Genomic DNA, 17,278 nt, shown 5'->3' on the forward strand with positions numbered 1-17,278 from the left:
ATAAAAGAGAGTAATACACCCACAAACACACACATATTTCGAGAGAGTGAGAGGGCTTATTATAAGTAGAGAAAGTATTCTAGTAGTTTTATTGCTACTTGGGGACAAGGAACTCGAGAACTTCTTTAATAGTTGAGAGTTTATAAGTAGGTGGCGATGGATATATCACATGCACAAAAAGAAAGTTATGCACCTTTGTAATAAAAGACCAAGGAATATCATCGTTATTTATAACTTCTATCACAATAATATAAATTCTTCGAGGACAACGTTCTCTAGTCATACCAACCAGACCATTCACCACACACTTGTAGATTAAACGATGTCCACTATTCTCGTTATTCTTTTCAACTACGAACCTTCCTGCATTTTGCACTACTAGGATATTCACATCCTTAATTGGTACTAGAGCATCTAAAGGCAACCATTCCACACGGCTCATTCTAACAACTTTGGTAAATAGTTCCAAGAGACATTGTTAGACCGATTTGTTCATGAATACTTAAGAATTTGATATTTATAGTTGTAGTTGAACGCTACTGAAATTGATGAAGTGAAATCTTACAATAGAGTCTAATAAAGCGTTTGTCCATTAGAATAGGTTGGAATTAAATTCTTTATAGTTCGAGATAATAGTTGTATTCTTTATGTCATTGAGATTCGTGTTACTAGTACTTGTTAGTATATTTGAGTATAAATATTAAAATGATTAGTTATTAAATATTGTTTGAATTAAAGCGTTTATAATTCAAATGATCTTCATAACCTAATTCATAAAAAATAAATAAAATAATTAGGAAGCATTTATGTTCTAGATCAAAATTAGATGCATTTAAAAAGAACTGGCGGTAACTACTTTATTCATGGTCCTTTAATCCTAAAAGTAACTTAAAATATTGCAATCGCCTATTATGAAATTAGGCCCGAACTAAAAAATTAATATTTTTAAAAGATGGAAAAATTCATAAGCCAACCAAAATATGTATTCAAAGATGAAGAATTCACAACAACAATCACAAACAATATTAATTAGCATCTTGTCTTTTGGTTTGTCACATTTTCAAACATGAACAAACCTCAATTTCGAGTTGGTGAGTATTATGGATCATAATCGACAGTACTTTGCAAGTAGCTTTGAGAGTTCACAAAAGGTCGAAAGTTGAATTTCTTCAGAATGGTAACCAAATAACGGATGATTATTGTTGAATTTCCAAAAAATACACCACAAATTTCATTTATAGATATAAATGGAACCATTGATATAAAACTCTTATTACATAATTGCATCTTCACTAACAAACCCACCTCAGAGTGATCATCTGCAAATTAAGAAGCGTTCCTAAATTACTCAAAAGTGAACTTTTAAGACAAATGAAGCTATATTTGAGCGAGAAAAATCATGTTACATGTGTCTGGGGTACCACGGAGACACCAATGCAAGCAATCACTACCACCCGAAGTTTCTTTGATATTGTAGTTGGATCTATGAGACTCGTCCCTCAGATGTGAAAGAGTAGTTATATCCAACATTCTTACTTGTGTGCCTCTTACGGAACTCTCAACAAATGGATCGCTTGACACAACTTATATTGCCGATAATGATCACTTACATCCAAAACTTGAGTATAGCGGTCGACTATCGTCAAGGACCCATTCACCATTTCCATTCCTAACGATGGAAAAGTTTTATTACATTCATTTCTTTCTTCTTTCTAACTTCTTCAAAAAAACTGAAAAAGGAGAAAGAAGGAAGAAGAAAAAAGAAAACCCTTAATTTTGAAAGCTTATCAAATACTCTTTGACCGATGTAAAGAAAGCTTGAGAATAATTTATTCTCACGTCCCTCTTTGACACTTGTTGGATATATATCTATCCTTCACATGTCGTATCATAATCATATCATATCGTAAACACTTTGTGGTTATATCCTTCCCAAACTTATCATAGATTTAATGTCCTTAGACATACACAGTTGTGTCGTTACCTGAACGTACCTTAGTCATAACGTTATAGGAACGTATCCTAACGCTATCATTCTATATCCCTTTCTACCCATAACCTAATCGTATTTTTTTATGAATCCATCGTGACCATATTGTTTTTATCAATCTGTCATGACCATAGCACTTCGATACGTAACCAAACCATAACGTTTCATGAACATGTCTTACTCCTATCGTTACATTACGTAACCAAATATACCATTGAACACATGGTACCGTAAGTATTATCATACAATTCACATATTAAATCTCTTTCCATATGAGAATAACTTATTCTCATTTCCATCTTTGCATCCATGTATAAATTGAGGATTTTATTTCTCTTTGGTCAAAACCATCCTTAAAGGACAAAATTGAAGTTGTAGTTAGTCCATTATAATATTTGACGTGCTAGTTTTCAAACTACTTTAAATGGGTGTAAAGAAACCATGGGAATAACTTAGTGTCACTAATATGACACGTGTTGGGCATGTACTGAACACTTGTTGATACAATAGATACATTACAAATTTATAATCCAGCATTTCGTATCAGACACTTGACTTTGAATATATTTTGAGAGTGAACAGTACATTAAGCTTTTTTTTAAGTATACAAATATATAAACTTATTTATATGAATTTATTTCTAATATAAAATTGATAAATTTTTTGAAATAATTCTTTTTAATTAATGTATCATTGTCACATCAGTGTCCTAGTTTTTTAAAAATGACATGTTACCATATCTATTTGGTATCATGTTTATGTCTCATATCTATATCTCATTTTTTTTTTGTGACTCTGAGATATTTTGCTTTTATAAATAGATATCTTCATGAAAATAAGTTTAATTTATGTTGAGATGGAGAATAAAAATTGACACTTAAGGGCATTGATACTTGCGACTTTGATTCTTCTTAATGTGAAGCTTCCATCTTGCAATTACTTGGGTAGAGAATGTGTTTCACTTAAAATTCACTCAAGAGAAAATAATCGAATAACGAACAATATTCGAGAGAGGATAACTTTTTTTTTTTAATATTTGAGAAATAAGAAAGAATAAAAATTAAAACATGGCATGAATGACATCTTCTTGAATCTTTGTTTTGTTCTGGTAAATGTATAAAAAAAAAATCTTATACATTTTTATATATAATTTAAGATTACCTATTTAATAAAACTCCATCCAAATTTTTACTGATAAATTTAATTATTATTTGTATACAATTGTTAATATGTAAGAAAATATATGTACAAAATGTTTATACTATTGGTAATACACTAGTCTCGGTTGTTTGACTAAAACAATGCAACCATTGTCCAAACTAAACAATTTGATTCGAAGCTATTTCCTAACAGAGGGAGGCTCAATTAGACTTTGTTGTAAGATTCGACCATATCAATTTTGAATAGCGTTCTCCACAATTATAAATATCGAACTCCAAAGTATTACAGAGCAAAGTAAGTTTGTTGAAACTATCTATAAAAGTGTTCCAAAGTGAGTTGTGGAGAAGATTTGCCTTAAAATCTAGTTCCAATTAAGGATATCAACGATGAAGAAGTGCAAGCTATTGGAAGGTTGGCCGTGGAAAATTTCAGAGGTGGTAGATATAATTTAATTTACAAGCGTGTGGTGAACGGTCTTTTTAGTCCCATATAGGCTTTGACCCCAAATTTTATATTATTGTGATAGATGCTATAAATGACAATAATATTCATTGGTCCTCTCTCTATATGTGCTTGTGGGACATTACTCTCTTTTATCTATCAACAACATTACTCTCTTTTATCTATAAAAATGACATAGCCATAATGATATAATAATCCTTATATATGTATTTTTTCTTTTGGGTATCGATCTCCTACCTCTCACATGCTAAGCAAGCGCTCTACCATCTGAGCTACATCCCCACAATTTTTGCATCACAAAACCCTAAATTTTCCGTCATCAATAATAGTGAAAATGAAGAAATATTGCTACCCAACATGTCATGAATAAGGAAAAAATTGAAAAGAAATAATATATTTAATAATAGATAGCCATATTTTGGGAGATGCATGGTATCAATCCCCATACCTCTCGCATGCAAAACGAGCACTCTACCCTCTGAGCTACATCCCCATGATTTTAACATTATAAAACCCTAGCTATAGTATGATTGCTTGAATAAAGTTATTATTGTTGTTTATTCAATAAAGATTGTTATTGAATAAAATGAATTTTACGATCATTAATCTAAATCCAATAAACTAAGAACACTCTAGCTATAGTATGATTACTTGAACTATATGTAGAGACATAAGAGTTGATAAGGCTGAGTACCTTATTCTGGGGACACTATGGATGCGGCCCACTTTTGTATATGATATAAACAATGTGATCAGTAAAATTGTACATGTGGAGATATGTGTGTGGGGGCGTCCTATGCAATGAGTATTGCATAAGATCGAACCATGAAGAAAATCACTCTCACTTCATAATGTCATTTACTATTGAGACTGATTTTCTTTTCATTCGATGACCTAGGTAACTCGATCTTAATTCTAAGCTAACCATGAACTTCTTTTTATTCGAAATTATCCTTATATTTGCATGGGTGAGAGTGGCTTAAGTTCGCTGACTCAATAAGCCTCCCATTTCAGGGGTAAGACTGGGTAAATGGCTGGGGACGTGGGGCTGACTCTAGGTCTTGAACAAGGGGCTCCACCCTCTCATTGGCCTGAGAGGAATTCGGTTTACTGGTTGGACCACAAACCAATTGTTCATTAGAGGATCAGTGAGACATAAGAAACAAGAATTAACTTCAGGGGTAAAACGGTAAATTGGCCCAGCTCTAGTTACGAACAACCTGTGAAGGATAGACTTACTAATCATGGTTATATCAAATGGACAAAAATATATCTATAGTGAGAGGAGTGCAACTACTAGGCTATAGTGGAATGTCCTAGTAGTTAACGAATGTTGGTTAACAAGGTTAATGAGTTTAACCAGTTAATCTTGAATCATTGGAACCCATGATCTATAGGTCCATTAGATCCCTCTACTAGCTCATATCGAACTAAACCATAGAACAGTGTGACGAGTGAGTTTGAAGTGTTCGAATTCAAATTAGGGAGAATGCACTACATATATACAATATATTTAACCGCATTTTTTGTTTTATTTACGAATTAAACAAAAAGATTGAATATGAACGTTTTCATTTGTGTTATCCGCCAAGGAAATGATCAAGGAATTCTCTATACACGGCTGAGAGATGACCGTATTGTTGCACATTCTGAATAAAGTACCGTAGGCAAGCGAAGCTTTTGAAAATAAAAGCGTGTAGAACTCAGATCCACTTTCTCTTCGATTCGTAAACTTCAGATCTGATCTTCCTTTCGTCTCCGAGTGATTGAGAAAGAATTTGGGCCTGGCGTGCATCCGGTTCGGTCAACAATAAGGTACAAAGTTGATTTATTAAATGGGCTTGAAGTTCCATTATCGTTAGGTCGAAGATCTCTACTAGGTTTAGTGCACTTTGGTAGTTGCGAATGTTGTCGTAATCAAATGTCTTTCTCATTCGACATTCTCCCTTACCAAGCACTCATACTCGCCAGGGTCGAGGAGACAGTCCTTGAGCTAATTGGGCTCTGAGATTGCGTATATGCGAAAAGAGCTCGCTTTCAACTTTCTACCTCGGTGTTTTGTGCCCAGTTCTGGTTCAGAAAAGGGTCTGATCTCTTTCATTGGAGCACATTGATGCCAAAGGAGTCTTCTGAACCGGTGGAGAGGCTATGATGACTTCAGGCTATTCAAATAGCATGACTGATACAACAAAGAAATGGTCTGTAAGTCACACTAGTGGAATAGGTTTTTCATAATAATTATCTCGATATATTATACCAAAAACCTGTCTGATGACTAATAAGGTAAGGGGTTTCAAAATACAAAAGAATGACAATTCGTGTGATAGAAAAGGAGATCTTCATTTTTTTTTCAGTGTGCACGGTTCGCCTGCCTTCTTGACCACAGATAGGCTATAGGGCTTTGCACTTCGGCCCCTGAGAATACCACATCAAGGTGACAGGATTCGAACCTATGGCTCTCTGAAACTTCTTCATCGGTTATTTGGGCGCATCTTCCTTAAAAGAATTGTGACGACAGTGGACAACATAATGGAAAGTTTCTAGAAAGAATACAATAGAACAATTTGTGTAATGCTCTTTTTGAAGTCGGGCTCGAAACGATCTTTATTCTTCCAAGATTATGTTTCATTCTCTATTCTCATCTTCTTGGTTCAATGTTTAAAAACCACATTTTAAATCATATTATCTTGCCTAATTCATTTTGATATAGTATTGTTGGGGGCATTTTGAGAATCGAACTTGAGGCCTTTACACCCAAAAAAATAATCATACCACTAGACCAAATGCGTTTATAGTAGATCTAAAGTTCTTAGTTGCTAGTCTATATATTTTTCGTGCCTCAATATATATGAAATTTATAATAGTTGAAAGTTCTTAGTTGCTAGTCTATATATTTTTCGTGCCTCAATATATATGAAATTTATACTAGTTGAAAGTTCTTTTTCGTGCCTCAATATATATGAAATTTATACTAGTTGAAGTTGTGCATTGCCACGCATTCCTTTGGGTTAGGCCCCATTGATAATTATTTTACAACTATTCTATTTCTTTTCATTTATTTTTCTTTCAAAAATTGTGCTTTTTTTTCTTTTTTGGAAGGGCATTTCGAGAATCGAACTCGAGACCTCTTGCACCCAAAGAAAGAATCATACTAGACCAAATGCCCTTATTATGGACTATATATTAATTTTTTTATGGAATCTATCATCATTATTTCATTTATTTTCTTTGTTAATAAAATCCATGAGCAATTATTATTATTATATTTTAGATCAGCTTTAGTTTGATAGTTCCATTTGAGACACATATAGTGGAGTACACAAGTAAAGCAAATATCGAAAGTTACGATTTGTATAGGCATGCCTATTGAAAGTGAAAAAGATAAAATGATATTTAGAGCAAGAATATTACACTTCGTTGAATTGCATTCTTTGAGGCTCATCTTTTGATGAATTGAACATAGGGGGGCATTCCGAGAATTGAACTCGGGACCTCTCGCACCCTAAGCGAGAATCATACCACTAGACCAAATGCCCTTTAAAAAAAATGCAACATTTTTAATACCTACTCAATATATTTTTTTCTCTCAAGTTTAAAATCTATTTTCTTGAGCGGTTGTTGGACTATAAAACAAAAAGTTGATGGTCTAGTATTTTACTTGTAAGTAAGGTATGTAATATTGAATTGTTCTAATATGCAAGTGTTATCAAATAAATTGCAACCCAACGAATGAATCAAACAAATCAGTTTGGGTTGGGTTGGATTTATTCGTCTCAGTTCATCAATTTGTTTGATTTAATTCTTCTATTTTGCTTCGTATGACAAGAAAATGAAGTTGTATTGAATGTACCTTAGTTTGATTTATGATAAACTCATATGAAATATAATTGCATTAATAGTACTAAGAGTTGGAGTCTATAAACATTTCATGAACTTAAGTGCAACTCATATTTCATTAAAGACGAGATAAACTTTAGTTAAGTAACTGGAACTTTAAATTACTTCATGTAGAGCTTCAATTACTCTAGGTTAGTTACTATCTTTAGGATTGACTAATCAGTTCTTGGATTTAGAGGATTGTTTTTTGTAATTTTCAACTACAACTTATGTTTTCAAATTTTTTTGGTCATAATTTAGGTAGTGGTTGTATATTATGGATGAACACTAGAATTTCTAACCATAAAATTTGTTTGGATGAAATTTTAGTTAAAGTTGCAAATTTTACTTCTTGCGAGTAAAAAATTTGTTTCTTAGCATAATATGAATTTAGTAGAAGAGTTATTAGGAATAGGATTGGAGAAAGAAATTTTATTTAAAATAATAAACCGACCCAAGTTCATCTTTGTTGTTGTCTAATTGTGATTTTGAAAAAAGCTTAACTAATATGAAATATCAAGGTAAATCAAGAATATATCCTACACGTCATTTAAGATGACCATAAAATGAAGTTAAATTGAACTTATTTTTAGTTTCATGTTTGGTAGGTTTAAAATGAAGCATAATTGTATTAATGATATTAAAGAGAAATTCATGTTTTATTAGAAGAGACCAACTTCATTTAAGGTACTAGGAGTTTAAATTACTTCCATTGTTATTTCAATCAATCCACAATGATTACAAATTTAGGGTTGGCTAATTGGACATCAATTATCAACTTTATGTTATAATTTAGGTAGTAGCCATTATAATTCTTCCATGGACCATATGTGTTATAGTTAAATGAATATATATATATATATTATGTATGTCGAGGTCTGGACAAATCACAAAATAGTAAGGAACACCATTGTCAATGCTAGAGCCACTCACAACTAATGATGGACACCGATGAAAAATATTTTAACATCCACATTTACAGAGTTTCTCTCCTCGATTTCTTCCTGAAACTTAAAGATGTGTGTTACAAGGAAGGGCTAGGGATTGATTTGATACCTTCTTGTGGATCGTAGCCTAAGATATTCGCTTCAAAAGTTCATCCAAAATCTGATTTATCGCTTGAGATAAAACAAAGGATTTCTTATTGGGCAGCCGATTTTAGAGGTTTCAAGGCTCTATTTCTTCATTGAACCACTTCCATATCCTTTCTTAAGGCTAAAGGAATTGGTTTGGAGGAACGTCTTTGAGTGTAGGACCTTAATTTCCAGAAAACGTTCTCGGTATGCAACTCACTCAAAACGCCAGATTTTCGATCTCATGGGTAGCTTATTCTACGATGTTTGATCTCTAGATTCCTTCATTAAGTTTACTCAACTTCTTCCTCTAAAGCTAGAGGAATCCTTAATTTGAAGGAAAAGAGATCGTAGATAAGAATTTGACTCTTATCCCCAAATTTAATTTCGAAACCTATTTCCTTCAATTCGGCACGCTATCGAGGCTATTTTTCTTCGTGGTCTTCTATGAAAGCATTCCTTGGAGGTGCAGAAATTGATTAGAATCATTCTTGCTCGACGAATCATCATGTATCCTCGGATTGGATTTTCAAGTTTTTCTTGAAGTTCTTCAATGGCGGATTGAATTGGGAAGGAATGGTTTCGAGGCACTTTCAGCACTTTATTCCTACATAGAACTTGTGGGTAATCTTGTTGAGAAACGGTAGAAATAAGTTTGAAGAGAAATGGTGGAGGATTGATCTCGAATTTGGAAGAAATCTGAGAGTAGGAGACCCATAATCTAAACGCTTATTGCCTTCGATTGGGGGATTGACCTTTCTCGATTCTTATTCCGTATTGTTGCTCATACTTTAGACTTTATAGGAGGAGCTTAAACCGACATTGAGAGCTCTTGAATCTTCGTTATTTAGAGATCGAACTTTCTGGATAATTTTTTGGAGATATCAACTCCGATCATAGCCTTATCGACCTTGGCTTTGAATACTAGTCGTTGGATGTAATGATCCGTGCGTGTTCATTCTAGATCATATCAAATTTTGGAGGAGATCCAATGGTTGAGATTTGAGTTCGAAGGATTTTACTCGGATGGTCACGGTAGATGCTCTGATTCTAATTAGAGTGGCATTTCTGTAATTATCAATTCTTCTAGGGGTATTTTGGTAATTTGCCACTTTCCGAATATTTTATTATTATTTTTCTCGAAAAATCCATAATTTTTCTACAAATTCCTCATCGCTTTTTGATAATTTTCCCCTTATTTTGAATCCTTAGATTCCTTCAAGATAAGGAATTACAAATTCGGTAAGATTTTATATAATTGATAAAATGACTATTTTGCCCTTTTCATTTACTTTTTCCTTTCCAATCTTTTTCAAAAGGCCTTTCAACTCCTTGAAATCACTTGTTAGGGTATGACTTGACTAAGTCTCTTGTTCTTGCTTAATCCTTTAATTTTTTTCCTTTCTATCCTTTGGGTCTTTCATGAGTGGCATATTCTTATGGGAGCTAATTTCCTTCATTTTTGGGGTGTTACATATACATACTCGTGACAAACACAAAATGAGAAGCAGACTCAAAAGAAGAACAAAAAAATACTAGATTAAAAACAGAGGTTAGTCCATGGCCCACACTCCAAAGTCTGCTCTCATCCACGACCAACTCTTAGTTACTTGAAAGAAAATGATAAACATGGAGTGAGTAAAACTTAGTAAGTAGCCTACTAGTAGGTTCTTAATCGCGACTTTAAGCTATGATATTACTTCTTGTTATGTTCTTAATCGCGACCTTAAGCTAGGAGAGTGTCAAACTAAATATTTGAATGTCACGTGCTTACTCTCCACATTCACTGCACCTGTTTCCATTTGCATAAGCTAACTATTCAATAAAAAATTAGTTATTATTTATTTTTAAAATTTCAATGTATAATGAATTAGAGGAAATACTTTTACACATGAATTTTGATTTTTAATTTTTGCGGGATACTCAGTTGGGACTGAATATCTGAAGGTTACATGTTTAATTCACGTTCACCGCACTTGGTTTATTTTGCATATGTCCATTAAGTTGCATAAATTTATTCAATCTAAAATTAGTGATTATTTCTTTTTAAAATATAATGAATTAGCGGAAATACCTTTACTTATGATTTTTTTTTCAAATATTAGCGAGGATAACTCAATTTGAAAGTGTCAGACTGAAAATCTAAAGGTCACGTGTTCAATCCACCTTCTTCACCGCACCTGATTCAAGTCACATAACTTGACTCCTAACTATTCAATTTAAAATTAGTGATTATTTCTTTTTAAAATATCAATGAATTACCTAAATACCTTTGCTAATGAGTTTTCATTCAAGGTCACGTGTTTGATCCACGTTCACTGCACCTGATTCAAGTGATTATTTATTTTTAAAATATCAATGAATTACCTAAATACCTTTGCTAATGAGTTTTCATTCAAGGTCACGTGTTTGATCCACGTTCACCGCACCTGATTCAAGTTGACTAAGTTGCGTAACCTGACTATTCAATCTAAAATTAGTGATTATTTCTTTTTAAAATCTCAATGAAGTAGTGAAAATATCTTTACCGATGAATTTTTATTTTTAATGTTACCGGGGATAGCTCAGTTTGGAGAGCGTCAGTAAAGATCTGAAAATCATGTGTTTGATTCACTTTCACTGCACCTAATTCAAGTTGACTAACTTGCATAACCCGAATATTCAATTTAAAATTAGTGATTATTTCTTTTTAATAATTCAAGTTGACTAACTTGCATAACCCGAATATTCAATTTAAAATTAGTGATTATTTCTTTTTAACATTACTTGACTATTTAATCTAAATTTAGTGATTATTTCTTTTTAAAATTCGAGAATTTTCATTTTCAATGTTATAAGGGATAGCTTAGGTGGGAGAGCGTACTATTGAAGATTTTAAGGTCACGTGTTCGTTCGTTCGACCTTTACGACACCTGATTCAAGTAGTATAACTTAGTATCTTATCTAAATTTAGAGATGATTTCGTTTTAAAATTTCAATGAATTAGCGTAAATAATTTTACTGATGAATTATTTATTTGACTAAAGATAATTCATTATTTGACCATAAATGCACTATAAGACATTTAGTAAGACATTTAGTAAAACATTTAGTAAAATGTGGATTCCTAATTCTTTATTTGACTGTAAATGCACTATAAGACATTTAGTAAAATGACTCATTTTATTGCATGGAATAATAAAATTGATCTTCCCGTAGAATTGTCAATATATTCTACTTTTACTGTTGCTAAGTTGAGTCCTTTTGATATAGGTGATGATTTTTCTGATTCGAGGACGAATCCTGAAGAGGGGGATGATGATAAGAATCACGGTGTACATTCTACTTTCAATGTTGCTGAGTTGAGTTCTTTTGATGTAGGTGATGATTTTTCTAATTCGAGGACGAATCCTTTTGAAGAGGGGGATGATGATAAGAATCACTGTGTTCCAACTGAACCTATTACACAACCCAAGGCCAAGAAGATTCAACAAGCATTCATACTTCATCTACAAAATTGGATAGACTAGATTCAACCATCATTTCATGTGTTACAATCTGAATCGTTTGAGTCAAGACCATTTGGAGATTCAAAAGTAAATATTTGCACGGTTGAAGTAGCGGATGAAGTTGCAAGCATCATTTCATGAGTGGTTAGAAAACTTTATTTATTATTTTAATTTCATAAAGTTTGTAATGCTCAAATTGGCTTCGTCTTCTGTGGAGATTTAAAAGGATCGAGATTAAATCACGGTCACTAACTTCTTTTGTTGGGAGACTATAAATACCCACAAATTATTATGTAAAAGCATATTTGTGATCAATGAAATTGATCTCTCAAGTTGAGACGTTCCCCCTTATAGAAATGTGAGCATATCTTAAGTTTCATGCAATTCTTGTGGTAGATTGCATCTGAGTAATTTAATCAAGCCTTGATCAAGTTTGATTTGGAGTGACTCAATTTAGAAAAAGGTTCAAAATCTTGCTTCTCATGGTTCGATCTCATAATCTAATTATAGCTTTTATATCTTGGTTGATCCAAATTTTGTATAAGAAGGTGGTAATTTCTTTAATACAAGGGTTCTTGCTTCTACAAAAGCTTGGCTCGTTGGGCTGAAGATTATGGTTGGTCTATCATCCTTCAACGAGATCTTCTATCCCCATGACTTGCTCTGATGCTGTCGTTCTTCTAATGCCGATGACACGTCCAGTTGTCGAGATTGGTAATGAGAGTTTGTAACCCATCCATTGAGGTTCTTGGAATGATTCTATAGCTTATCATTTTCATGTTGGGAGTTGGATCGTGGGTCTTGGGCGATGGAATCCTTGGTTTTCCGCCCTTCGAGTTGAAGGAAGTGTCATAAGGCTCATTTTTTTCCAATTTTTTTCAATTTTATTGATTTTATTTCAATTTTGTCAAACTCACTTGGGTGCTCATCTCAATCATTTCAGCCTTATTGGCATTCAATAAGAGAGTCCTTGGAAATAACCGGTAACTGTTCAACTAAATTATCACATTAACAATTTAAATCAAATAAAGTAACATTAACCATTTGAATTACCTCAACCCCACTTGTTGAACTTGACGAAATGTCTACAACATAACACTAACAAAGGTACAAAGTAACACAAATAAACGTACAAAGTACACAAATAAACATTCAAAGTAACATTAACAAAGGTACAAAGTTCATAAAAGTCTTTTTAATCTAAAATACCATTGACCTTGACTATTATAGTGCCTTTCAAACGTAGGTAAAGTTTAAATTCGGGTCTCCTTGTCAAACTCACTTGGGTGCTAATCTCAACCATGATGGCATTCAACAAGAGAGACCTCGAAAATAGTCCGATTATCGCATTAACCATTTGAATCACCTCAACCCAGTAGTTGAAATTGAACCAAATATATATAATATAACTCTAACAAAGGTACGAAGTTCATAAAAGTCTGTTTAATCAAAGATAGAAACTGTAAAATAAGATGAAATAAGAAAATAATATTCCATTGCCGATAATCAAACCCAGGCCGGCTGGGTGAAAGCCAAATATCCTGACCGCTGGACAACAATGAATTTTTGGTGTAGATGTCCTGAAGTCTTTTGTCAGATCGCTAAAGAGTTTTAGCATGATCTTTTGCTTAATGTCTAACTCTTCGACACGTCCTTCCCTATGTGTGTTAAAGTTCTTAGAGTTACCGCGACGTTTTGAGCTGTTTGATTGTGTGGCTCTTTCTTCAAAAGAGTCAACATCAAATGTTAGGTCTTTGATTGGCAACCCATCTAGGGGAGCGTCAATTGCATCGATTCCATCAACGATCTTCCAATGAGTTTATGGTTCATGACCCATTTTTTATACGATTCACCTTCGAGCACTACCATAGTTTTACATCGTCCATGAGATGCATTGCGGCTAATGTAACTCTCAGGTCATATGAGAAAGTTCCTGTAGCCCTCAACTCTTAGGTCGTATGATAGAGTTCTTAGAGCTACCACGACATTTCGAGGTGTTCGATCGTTTTGTTTTTTCTTCAAAAGAGTCAACATCAAACGTAAGGTCTTTAATTGGCAACCCATCCAGGGGAGCTTCGAATGCATCGATTCCATCAACGGTCTTCCCATGAGTTTATGATGCATGACCCATTTTTTATATCATCATCCTTTGAACGCCAACGTCCATGAGATGCATTGTGGCCAACGTTACTCTTAGATTCTATGAGCAAGTTCCTGTAACCTTCGAATATTGTTCTACGTCAAAAATAAAGTTTTTTAATTCCTTAGCATCCCGGTTCCCATTTAAGAGTGTGTTTTTGGATTTAGAGTTTGTTGCCCAACATGAGCTTGGCTTGGGGTGTGGTTCTCTACGATCCTGCTTGTCAAACTCACTCGGGTGCTCATCTCAGTCATCTCAGCCATGATGGCGTTCAACAAAAGAGACCTTAAAAATGACTAGATTATCACATCAACCATTTGAATCACCTCAACCTTGTTAAACGTAGTATAAATCATATCTGTATATAGTAAGATAATCTAGTGGTTTACTAGTTTGTTACCAAATCTATGTTTTACTGATTTGTTACCAAATATATGATTTTATGGTTTGTTACTAGATCTATGATTTAGAATGTAATCTTCATTATACACATCTATAAATACATGAGGTCGTGACCCTAGGTGAGGTCATTGTGCCATTCAACTTAACATGGTATCAGAGCCAACGTTTATTTTTTAAATGTCTNTAGTTTGTTACCAAATCTATGTTTTACTGATTTGTTACCAAATATATGATTTTATGGTTTGTTACTAATCTATGATTTAGAATGTAATCTTCATTATACACATCTATAAATACATGAGGTCGTGACCCTAGGTGAGGTCATTGTGCCATTCAACTTAACATGGTATCAGAGCCAACGTTTATTTTTTAAATGTCCTAGGTGAGGTCATTGTGCCATTCAACTTAACATGGTATCAGAGCCAACGTTTATTTTTTAAATGTCTACCATATCTTCTTCCTCCTCCCCATCTACCATCTCCAATACCGTCTCAACTACCATGGCGACCTTTGGCCCAATCTCTCTACACCATGCTGTCATAATTCGTCTAACCAAAAACAACTTCATCATATGGCACGCCCAGCTCCTCCCCTACCTACGGAGTACGAAGCTTATGGGCTACCTTGATGGCACCAATGCCGCACCTGCCAAGCTGGTCCCTTCCTCAACTGCTGCTGGTGCTGAGCTGGTCTCTAATCCTGCCTATATCAGTGGTATGATCAGGATCAATAGGTCCTTAGCGGCCTTCTCTCCTCCATGTCTGAGGAGATTCTTCACGATGTAGTTGCTGCTACTACGTCCAAGGAGGCGTGGGATACTCTGCAGCGGATACTTTTGTCGTCAACTCGTGCTCGCACTACTTATATTTGTGTTGAGCTCGCCACGTCCAAGAAAAGAGATCAATCTGCTGCAAATTATTTTTGCAAGATCAAAGGGCTGGCCACCGAGCTGGCTGCCACCGGCTCTACCTTGCAGGATGATGATGTGATCGCGTATCTTCTCGCTTGTCTTGGCCCTGACTAGGATCCCTTCGTCACCTCAATGACTACCAAGAGTGAAGCCCTCACGCTTGATGATGCGTTTGCACATCTAATGACGTTTGAAGCTCGCCAACTACAACACCGAGCTGAACTTCAGTTAAATCCAGGATCTTTTGCCAATTGTACTGGTCGTGCTGAACTTCAGTTAAATCTTGGATCTTCTACCAATTATGTTGGTCGTGGTGGTCAGCAGAAGAATCGTGGGCATAGGGATCGTGGTCGTGGTCGTTCTCAAGGTTATGCACCCTCTCGTCCTGCTGGTGATCGTCGTGACCCTTCTGCTTGTCCTTCCTGCCAGATCTGCGGCAAAGTGGGGCATACTGCTATCCGCTGCTGGCATAGGATGGATGAGTCCTATCAAGATGAACCTTCTTCTACTCCAACTACGGTACTGTCGGCTACTTCCTCTTACAAGATTGACCCAAATTGGTACAGTGACACAGGCGCGACGGATCATATCACCAGTGACATGGATCGTCTTGCTGTGCGTGAATGCTATCATGGAGGTGAACAAGTTAAAGTTGGCAATGGAGCATGTTTGCGTGTTTTGCATACTTGTCATTCTCTAATTAATACTGCTACTCGTCCTCTTGCATTGTGTAATATTTTGCATGTGCCTGAAATTTCCAAACATCTTCTTTCCGTTCATAAATTTTCTCGTGATAATAACGTATTTTTTGAATTCCATCCTTGACATTTTTCTATTAAGGATCGACGGTCAAGGAAAAGTCTCCTAGATGGGAGGTGTAAATTTGGTCTTTATCCTATTAAGCCATCCGATGTCGATGATCTCAAGCATGCCTTGGTGAGCAAATCTACTACTCATGCCCAATGGCATGCACATCTTGGACATCCTTCATCTCAAGTAGTAAAATCAATTTTGCGTCTCAATAATATTCTGTGTGCTAGTGAGTCATCTTTGTCAATTTGTAATGCGTGTCAATCAGCAAAAAGTCATCAGTTACCATATACTAGTTCTTCCCATAGGTCTTCGTCATCTTTGGAACTTATTTTTTCGGATGTTTTGGGCCCTGCACCTCCATCTGTTGGGGGTTTTAAATATTATATTAGCTTCATTGATGATTTTAGTAAATTTTCATGGATTTATTTGATGCATGATCGTACAAAAGTTCCTCGTATATTTTTGCAATTCCAAGCTCATCTTGAGCGCCTTCTAGATACTAAAATCAAGTGGGTCAATCTGATTGGGGTGGGGAATATCTGAAAATTCATAACACATTTTTTCGTTCCCTTGGAATTGCTCATCATGTTTCGTGCCCTCACACACGCCAACAAAATGGGCCTACTGAACGCAAGTACCATCATATTGTTGAAACTGGCCTACCCCCTTAGAGCATCTTTTTCATACCCTAGCAAATTACTCCTTATTACAAAAATTTTGGTGTGCTTGTTGGCCTCATCTCCGTCCTTATAACAAACAAAAGCTCTCTTTTTTATCAAAAGAATGTGTCTTTCTAGGCTACAGTTCTTTACATAAAAGGGTATAAGTGTCTTGACACCGAATCTGGTCGTGTCAATATGTCTAGAGACGTCATATTTGATGAAAATGTTTTTCCATTCAAGAGAGCTCCACCTAATTCTTCCCCAATCATTTGGGTAATAGCAGTACTAATTTAGAGAATGA

General features: G+C 34.7%; 2 non-coding genes across 2 annotated transcripts; one reads left to right on the forward strand and one right to left on the reverse strand.

Moving 5' to 3' along the window:
- Positions 1-7,077: 7,077 nt before the first annotated feature.
- On the reverse strand, positions 7,078-7,149 carry TRNAP-AGG. Its single transcript has one exon. It is a non-coding gene; the product is annotated as a tRNA-Pro (tRNA).
- Positions 7,150-15,559: 8,410 nt separating this feature from the next.
- LOC111472995 lies at positions 15,560-15,699 on the forward strand. The gene has a single exon (XR_002715526.1). It is a non-coding gene; the product is annotated as a small nucleolar RNA Z247 (small nucleolar RNA).
- The last annotated feature ends 1,579 nt before the right edge of the window (positions 15,700-17,278 follow it).

The sequence above is a fragment of the Cucurbita maxima genome, unplaced genomic scaffold (assembly GCF_002738345.1).
Source record: "Cucurbita maxima cultivar Rimu unplaced genomic scaffold, Cmax_1.0 Cma_Scf00096, whole genome shotgun sequence".
NCBI classification, from domain to species: Eukaryota; Viridiplantae; Streptophyta; class Magnoliopsida; order Cucurbitales; family Cucurbitaceae; genus Cucurbita; species Cucurbita maxima.